Below are 7,137 nucleotides of genomic sequence, written 5' to 3' on the forward strand. Positions count from 1 at the left end.
ACTGCAGCCACAGACCGGTCAGAGTGCCAAAGGTGACCCCTGTCCATCGCCAAAAGTGTCTTCAATAGGCATGTGAGCATCAGGACTGGACCCTGGATCAATGGAAGAAGGTTGTCTGGTCTCATAAATAATAAAATAATGGATAAAGACTGTGTGTGTTTAGGCTTATAAGGTAAAGGTTTATGAGGACACAAATATGTATAATGACATAGGTATTACAATGTGAACATGACTTATGAGGTTTACACTTCCTTTGTCCCCGTAAACCAAATGGCATAAAACATACATTTTTTTTTTTAAATTATCTGAAAAATGCAGAAAGTTTTCTGTGAGGGGTAGGTTTAGGGGAAGGGAATACAGTTTGTACAGTATAAAAACCATCACGCCTGTGGAGAGTCCTTGTAAACACCATAAAAATAAATTACTTTTTATTTATTTTTTATTTTTTGATGCCACAACTGATGATTTTTGGAGCACGTATGTAAATTATTGTCACACATAATCAAATTTGTAATCATGCAATAGTTCATATCTTTATGAAGGATGATGAAATGGCTGTTTTGTTTTAATAAAATCAGCCCGAGTCCACAGCTGAAGAAACTCATGAAGTCTCTGAGTCTCATGTCATTATACATATTTGTGTCCTCATAAACCTTATAAACCTAAACACACACAGTCTTTATTCATTATTTTATTCAAATATGTTATATGTTTACACGTTATAGACAACAAATTATTTTTTTTCTTCCAATGTGACATAATTGAATGCATTGTTTTTTTCTCGATTGAAATATATGGAAGATTTAGATTTTTTAAATATATTTTCAAAAATATGCAGAGTGTCCAAAAAATATATATTGGTAGAAAAAAATAATATTAATAATAATAATAATAATGATATATATATATATATATATATATATATATAAACCTGTGTCTGTAATAAAGTGCATTTGGTTACCAACAATGTCAGTGAAGAGCTTGATATGACATAGATGTGATATGCAAAGAAAAAAAAAAAAAAGCGAACAAATAACTAAATAAATAAATACTAGAGAAACAACATAAAGTATAATTTCCAATCAAGCTGCTATTTTGACAAATGATTCAAAAAATGTGAAAATATTAACTTGGATCTGTAAAATACATTTCCATCACAGAATGTTATTAATCGCTTAAGACGTAGGCCTAACAGAGACTGTGAAAATGACTTGATGACTTTAAGAAAAAAAGAAAATGATCATACGTGCTGCTGGATGTTTTTAATAGACAAATGAAGTAAACTAGTGAGAGGGTGAAAGAGTGTTTTAAGAGTTTATTTTCTTAAAGTCTACAGGGCCAAAAGAAACACTCACATACGGCATAATGGATTTAACTGACTTCAGATGGTCAGCACATTTTCATCAACCCCTTGTGGCGTCTGTGATATTCATAATGCATTATTTCTTAACTTGATTTCACATGCAGGAGTCGGTAGAAGGAAACGAGGAAAATATGAGTCTGCAGCAAATCCCTGTCTTTCTTACTCTGGGAATAAAGCAGCATTTACAGTGTTTAGGCGAGAGAGGGAATATTAATCACAAAGCGCAAGCCGTTAAATTAGAAGTGAAAAGCTGCTGCTGAACTCCTCAGACACATGTGGATGATTTTTTTTCTGCCCTCCTGTGGTGGATGAATATATGACTGTCAGTCTCCACAGTCTCCAAAGCTCTGTAGAGTTAGTTCACTTCATTGTTAAACCAATCATTTTCATTATGAATATTTTGGTATAACACGTGTTTAGTAATAATGTGCATTTTAATAGTAATCTTGGAGAATCCATGTAAGTAAAACAGCTAATTATTGACAATATATTATTCAGTGTATTCAGTAAATTTATATTTATTTATGTATGATTGATCAACCTAAAAATCGAGTAAACCTTTAGTCAAATTACATGATTAATTAATTAATCACAATTAACTGGATTCTATTTTGCATAGGTTCTGAGAAAAGCCCTGAAATGTATCATTTCATAATGAAATATGAAATGTAAAACAGACATTACATCATTTTATGATTCTGACATGCATCACGTACACATCTGTTCTGTTTTGGAAGATTCCCTCAAATATTCCTGTTTGTCCATAAATCAACTGTGAGCACAATGCTTGTTTGTAGAAAGAACACAGAAGCATTGCCTGGAGTTCGGGACAATCATTTCATCTCATTTGAAAAGGTTCATGCTTTACTTTCAAGAGGTCAAATTACACTCCCATAATATCAGCGGTGTAAGAAGCTCAAACACCTAAACATATTCAGATCAGAGGCCAACAAATTCAACTTTTCAATGGCTGACTCTTAAAGGGATAAGACTACCAAAATGATAATTTTGTCATTATTTACTCTCAAGTTGTTCCAAACCTGAAATAACTAAATGTGAACTGTCTTACTTAAAAGTCATATTACATTCTAATCAGAGTTAACTAAATCAAGTGTTACGTCCTGAGACGTATTTTATTTGTGATTTGTTCTATGTGCTTTGTGGTGTTTTCTTTTGTTTGTTTTTTTCTGTCTACTGCTTCCATTCTCATGCAGGTGATTGGGTTCACCTGTTGCTGATTTGCTGCCCATTCACCTCAGCTCCACTGATTGGCTGCAGCCAGGAGAAAGCCAGCATATAAAGCCAGCACTGCCTCATAGTAAGCTGAGTGGGAGAGGGTTGTAGATTGTAATCTGTCATACAGACTTCTTTTCGCTGGCTCCAGATAACTTTATTATGTCTGTTGTTATTAAGTGCTAACCATAGGTGCTACTGTGGATTTAGTTGGAGACTTGTAAGTTTGTTTAGAATTGTAGTGTTTTGTAAGGAAACTTGTAGGGAGGTGGGTGCCTTTTTCTTTAATTGCTTTTCTCCTGGTTATCTGGGTAGTCAAGGAGATGGGAAGTTCATTTTGTTCATATTCTTTTGGTTTATGTATAGGGAAGTTATGGTTAAAACTGAGTTAGAAATCTTTGTTTGTTGTGTTGGCCTTTGCCCCCTCCTGAAGCCTATGTTTCCCTTTTATCTTTTTCTTATGATTTAATAATAACTTAAATAAGTTCTTTTGTTTGGAGGTGTGTTATTGGGGCTGGACACAAGAGGTCCCTGTGCTTTCTCTCTCCAAAATTTGTTACTGCTAGGTCCATTACCTCTAGACAAAAAGGGCTAGCAAGTAACAAGTGGGAGCTCGTCCTTTCAAGTGAAAGTTTACCGTGGTGTAATTGTAAGTATCTGCTCATTTATTTTTTGTTCTGTTTGGCTGTTTTCTTTTTGGTGAAGGAGACGGCCTGTCTTAGTGAGAATTATGGAATTTGATTTAATTTTAATGTACTCTTTCTCCTACCATAGAGGTTTTTGAACGTTGCAGGAAGGCAGATTTGTTTTTAATTGCAGTGTTCTTTAATATTGAGGTTTCAAGGCAGGCTACCAAACAAGTTGTTAAAGATGACTTGCGGGAAAAGCTAGTTGATTTAAGGGATTTTACCTGATTATTCTGCCGTCAGTGCTGAGGAACAACCTGGATTCACCGCAGAAGCCGTGGCAGGTGAGGTTCTTCCTGGGCTGGCAACTGAGTCTCTGGGTGAGTCTGTTAGCTGTCAAGTTGAAGGAGTTGGACCTCCTAATAAAAAAAAACAGGAGTGTGAAGGGCAGAAGATTAGGCTTCGTGCTATAGAGGCTCAAGCAGATCGGGATATTAAGATGCGTGAGTTAGACTTGCGTGCTCCAGAATTAAATCGGAAGCCAGTTCCTATGCCTCGTTCTAGACTCCCCTCTGCTTTATCTTCCGTCACTTCACCTGCTGCTGTTTTATACCAAGGTACTGATAATGCAGCTACTGAGCCAGATTTTGCTGTTGGTAAGTACCTTAAACTCATACCCCCATTTAGAGAAGCGGAAGTAGATTCGTATTTCATTGCCTTTGAACGGGTTGCTACGAAATTACCGTGGCCAAAAGATGTGTGAGCTGTTGTTGCAGTACAGTCTTTCTGGTAAAGCGCAAGAGGTTTGCTCCACCTTACCAATAGGTCAGTCCCTTGACTATGATGTAGTAAAATCTGCTGTTCTGAGAGCGTTCGAGTTGGTGCCTGAGGCATACCGTCAAATTTAGTTTGCATATGAAAACAGCCAAACCGACATTTTTAGAAACCGATTATGTTAGAGGAGTTATTGCCCTGGTCTACCGAGACTTACTCCAGTACCGAGAATTTTTGGGTCCATATGAAGTCAAAGAAAAGCTCAGTGACACAAATTGTCATACATACTCCTGATCGACGTCGTAAGACCCGTGTATGTCACATAAATGTTAAAACAGTTTATTATGGTTGGTGAGAAGCCTATTTCCTCCTCCGTTTCACCTGTTGCAGTGGCTACTGTTAGTGAAATGCCCGAAGATGAGCCAGTTGAAAAAGCTACACAAGTTGCAGCTAAAAAGCTTCAACTCTGCAAATCACTCAATATGGCAGAGCTTTCTTGCACACCTGATGACAGAACCGAGTGAGCAAATTATTAAATTGGTTCATTAATTTCCTTCACTCTTTTCGTATGTGCCTGGTAGAACGACCATGTTGACATGACATTGTAGGTGAATCTCATCCAGTCAAGCAACATTCTTCGAGTAAACCCCAGGAAGCGTGACATAATGAGATCTGAGGTTGAGTATATGCTGCAGCATGGTCTAGCAGTGCCTAGTCGGAGTCCATGGAGTTCGCCTTGTTTATTAGTGCCTAAACCCGACGGCTCCTATCGCTTCTGTACTGACTACCGTAAGGGTAACTCCTTAACGAAACCTGACTCCTTTCCTCTGCCTCGGTTAGAAGATTGTGTTGACCGAGTAGGTTCTGCTAGATATGTCACCAAATTAGACCTGTTAAAGGGTTATTGGCAAGTGCCCCTAACTCCACATGCATCTGAGATCTCCGCGTTTGTCATTTCTAAATATTTCCTACAATATGAGGTTCTAGCTTTTGGCATGAGAAATGCACCTGCCACCTTCCAGCGGCCTGGCTGCTGCTTCTTTAACCTTGAATCTTGTTAAATGTGAGATCGGTAAAGCTGTGGTAACCTATCTGGGGAAACAAGTTGGCCAGGGTTTTGTTAAGCCAGTTGAGGTTAAGGTTGCTGCCATACTTGCGTTTCCTACACTCCATAAGCGTGATTTATTCCGGTTTTTAGGTATGAGTGGGTACTACTGGGGATAACTTCACTATTGTGTCTCCTCTTACTGTCCTTCTCAGTACTACCAAGAGTTTTAAGTGGAGCACTGAGTGTGATAATGCCATTAAGGCTGAAAAAAATCTCATTCGCCGTGCCCCAGTGTTGTCTGCCCCTAATTTTGATTTGCCTTTTAAACTCCAAGTAGATGCCAGTGCTACCGGTGCTGGAGCAGTCCTGCTGCAGGAGGACTCCAGTGGAATTGACCACCCCATCTGCTTCTAAGAAGTTCTCGAAATGCCAACAACACTACAGTATGATTAAGAAGGCCCTCGCCGTGCTGTTAGCTCTTCAACAGTTCAAGGTTTACTTGGGGAAGCAGTGCCATGCCTATCGCTGTGTACACTGACCATAACCCATTGATCTTTCACTCCCGCATGTCCAACTCCAATCAACATTTGATGCGCTGGGCTCTAATTGTCCAGGAGTATAACCTTAATCTCCAGCACATCCGTGGTAAAGACAATGTGGTGGCGGATGCGCTCTCTAGGATTGCAGATGTGGAGACTTTGTGATTTGTTCTATGTGCTTTGTGGTAGATTTTTTTTTTTATTTATTTTTTTATTTTTATTTTTTTGTTCTCCCCCTTGGTTACTGCTACCATTCTCATGCAGGTGATTGGGTTCACCTGTTGCTGGTTTGCTGCCCATTCACCTCAGCTCCACTGATTGGCTGCAGCCAGGAGAAAGCCAGCATATAAAGCCAGCACTGCCTCACAACAAGCTGAGAGGGTTGCAGATTGTAACCGGTCACACGGACTTTTCGCTGGCTCCAGATAACTTTGTCTGTTAAGAACTAACCATTGGCGCTACTGTGGATTTAGTTGGAGACTTGTAAGTTTTAGAATTTAAGTGTTTTGTAAGGAAACTTGTGGGGAGTTGGGTGCCTTTTTTCTTTAATTGCTTTTCTCCTGGTTATCTGGGTTGTCAAGGAGATGGGAAGTTCATTTCTTTTGGTTTATCTATAGGCAAGTTATGGTTAAAACTGAGTTAGAAATGTTTTTGTGTGTTGGCCTTTGCCCCCTCCTGAAGCTTATGTTTCCCTTTTATCTTTTTCTTATGATTTAATAAACACTTAAATTAGTTATTTTGTTTGGCGGTGTGTTATTTGGGCTGGAGACAAGAGGTCCCTGTGCTTTCGCTCTCCAAAATGTGTTACTGCTAGGTCCATTACCTCTAGACAAAAAGGGCTAGCACGTAACCAGTAATGTGAATAAATTCAGTAATAAGTCACAAGCGAGAGACCGAGTTAAAGTGCAGGTGTATTTTCAAGTCTTTCTGATTCTCACTTACTCTCTGCAAGTTGCAAACATTATTTTGTTATGTTCAGTTGACAATTGTTCAATCTTTATAGTAACTTAATATTGGGCGTAATTTAGACTTTAAATTTCTGCGTTAATTTAATTTATTTAAATAAGTTGTCGTAACTCAATCTTGTTAACTTTGGAAATTGGGTAGTGGATTTCTAGTTCCCAGCATGCTTTGCATAGGACTGGATAAGGGTAATGTTGATATTATTAGTGAAGGGAAATAACTGTTAGTTTTAATGCGGTTATGTTTGACATTTAAAAGAGTTTAACATTGTTCTTTAAATACACATGCTAAATAAGTTACATGTAGCATGTGTTGCGATTAGCTGGATTTTGAATTGGAAAAAAAATATATATTATATAAATTGGTTCCAGGCTCACAAATCCATTAGTTTGAGCAACTTAATTGTTTTGAGTAATCAACTGAAAAATGTTTGTTACAAATTAAGTTGATTGGAATGATTTCATTAGAAGTTGTCAGAACTCAAAAACATTGATGCAAACTGTTGCATTAATTTTTTTTGTTGAGCTAACATTATTTTTTTTTTATAGTGTATAAATATATACATTTATATAAAAATAATATATTTATTTT

At 37.6% G+C, this 7,137-nt stretch overlaps 1 long non-coding RNA gene across 2 annotated transcripts; it reads left to right on the forward strand.

Annotated features, from left to right (window-relative positions):
• Window positions 1-2,706: 2,706 nt before the first annotated feature.
• Window positions 2,707-6,241, forward strand: LOC107674908 (uncharacterized). 2 transcript variants are annotated; one of them, XR_001632553.1, is made up of 4 exons: window positions 2,707-2,816; window positions 3,097-3,245; window positions 3,433-3,566; window positions 5,379-6,241. It is a non-coding gene; the product is annotated as an uncharacterized LOC107674908 (long non-coding RNA). The 2 variants fall into 2 exon arrangements; XR_001632554.1 differs by having other exon boundaries at window positions 5,382-6,241.
• The last annotated feature ends 896 nt before the right edge of the window (window positions 6,242-7,137 follow it).

The sequence above is a fragment of the Sinocyclocheilus anshuiensis genome, unplaced genomic scaffold (genome assembly GCF_001515605.1).
Source record: "Sinocyclocheilus anshuiensis isolate Anshui unplaced genomic scaffold, SAMN03320099.WGS_v1.1 scaffold1045, whole genome shotgun sequence".
Taxonomy (NCBI): domain Eukaryota; kingdom Metazoa; phylum Chordata; class Actinopteri; order Cypriniformes; family Cyprinidae; genus Sinocyclocheilus; species Sinocyclocheilus anshuiensis.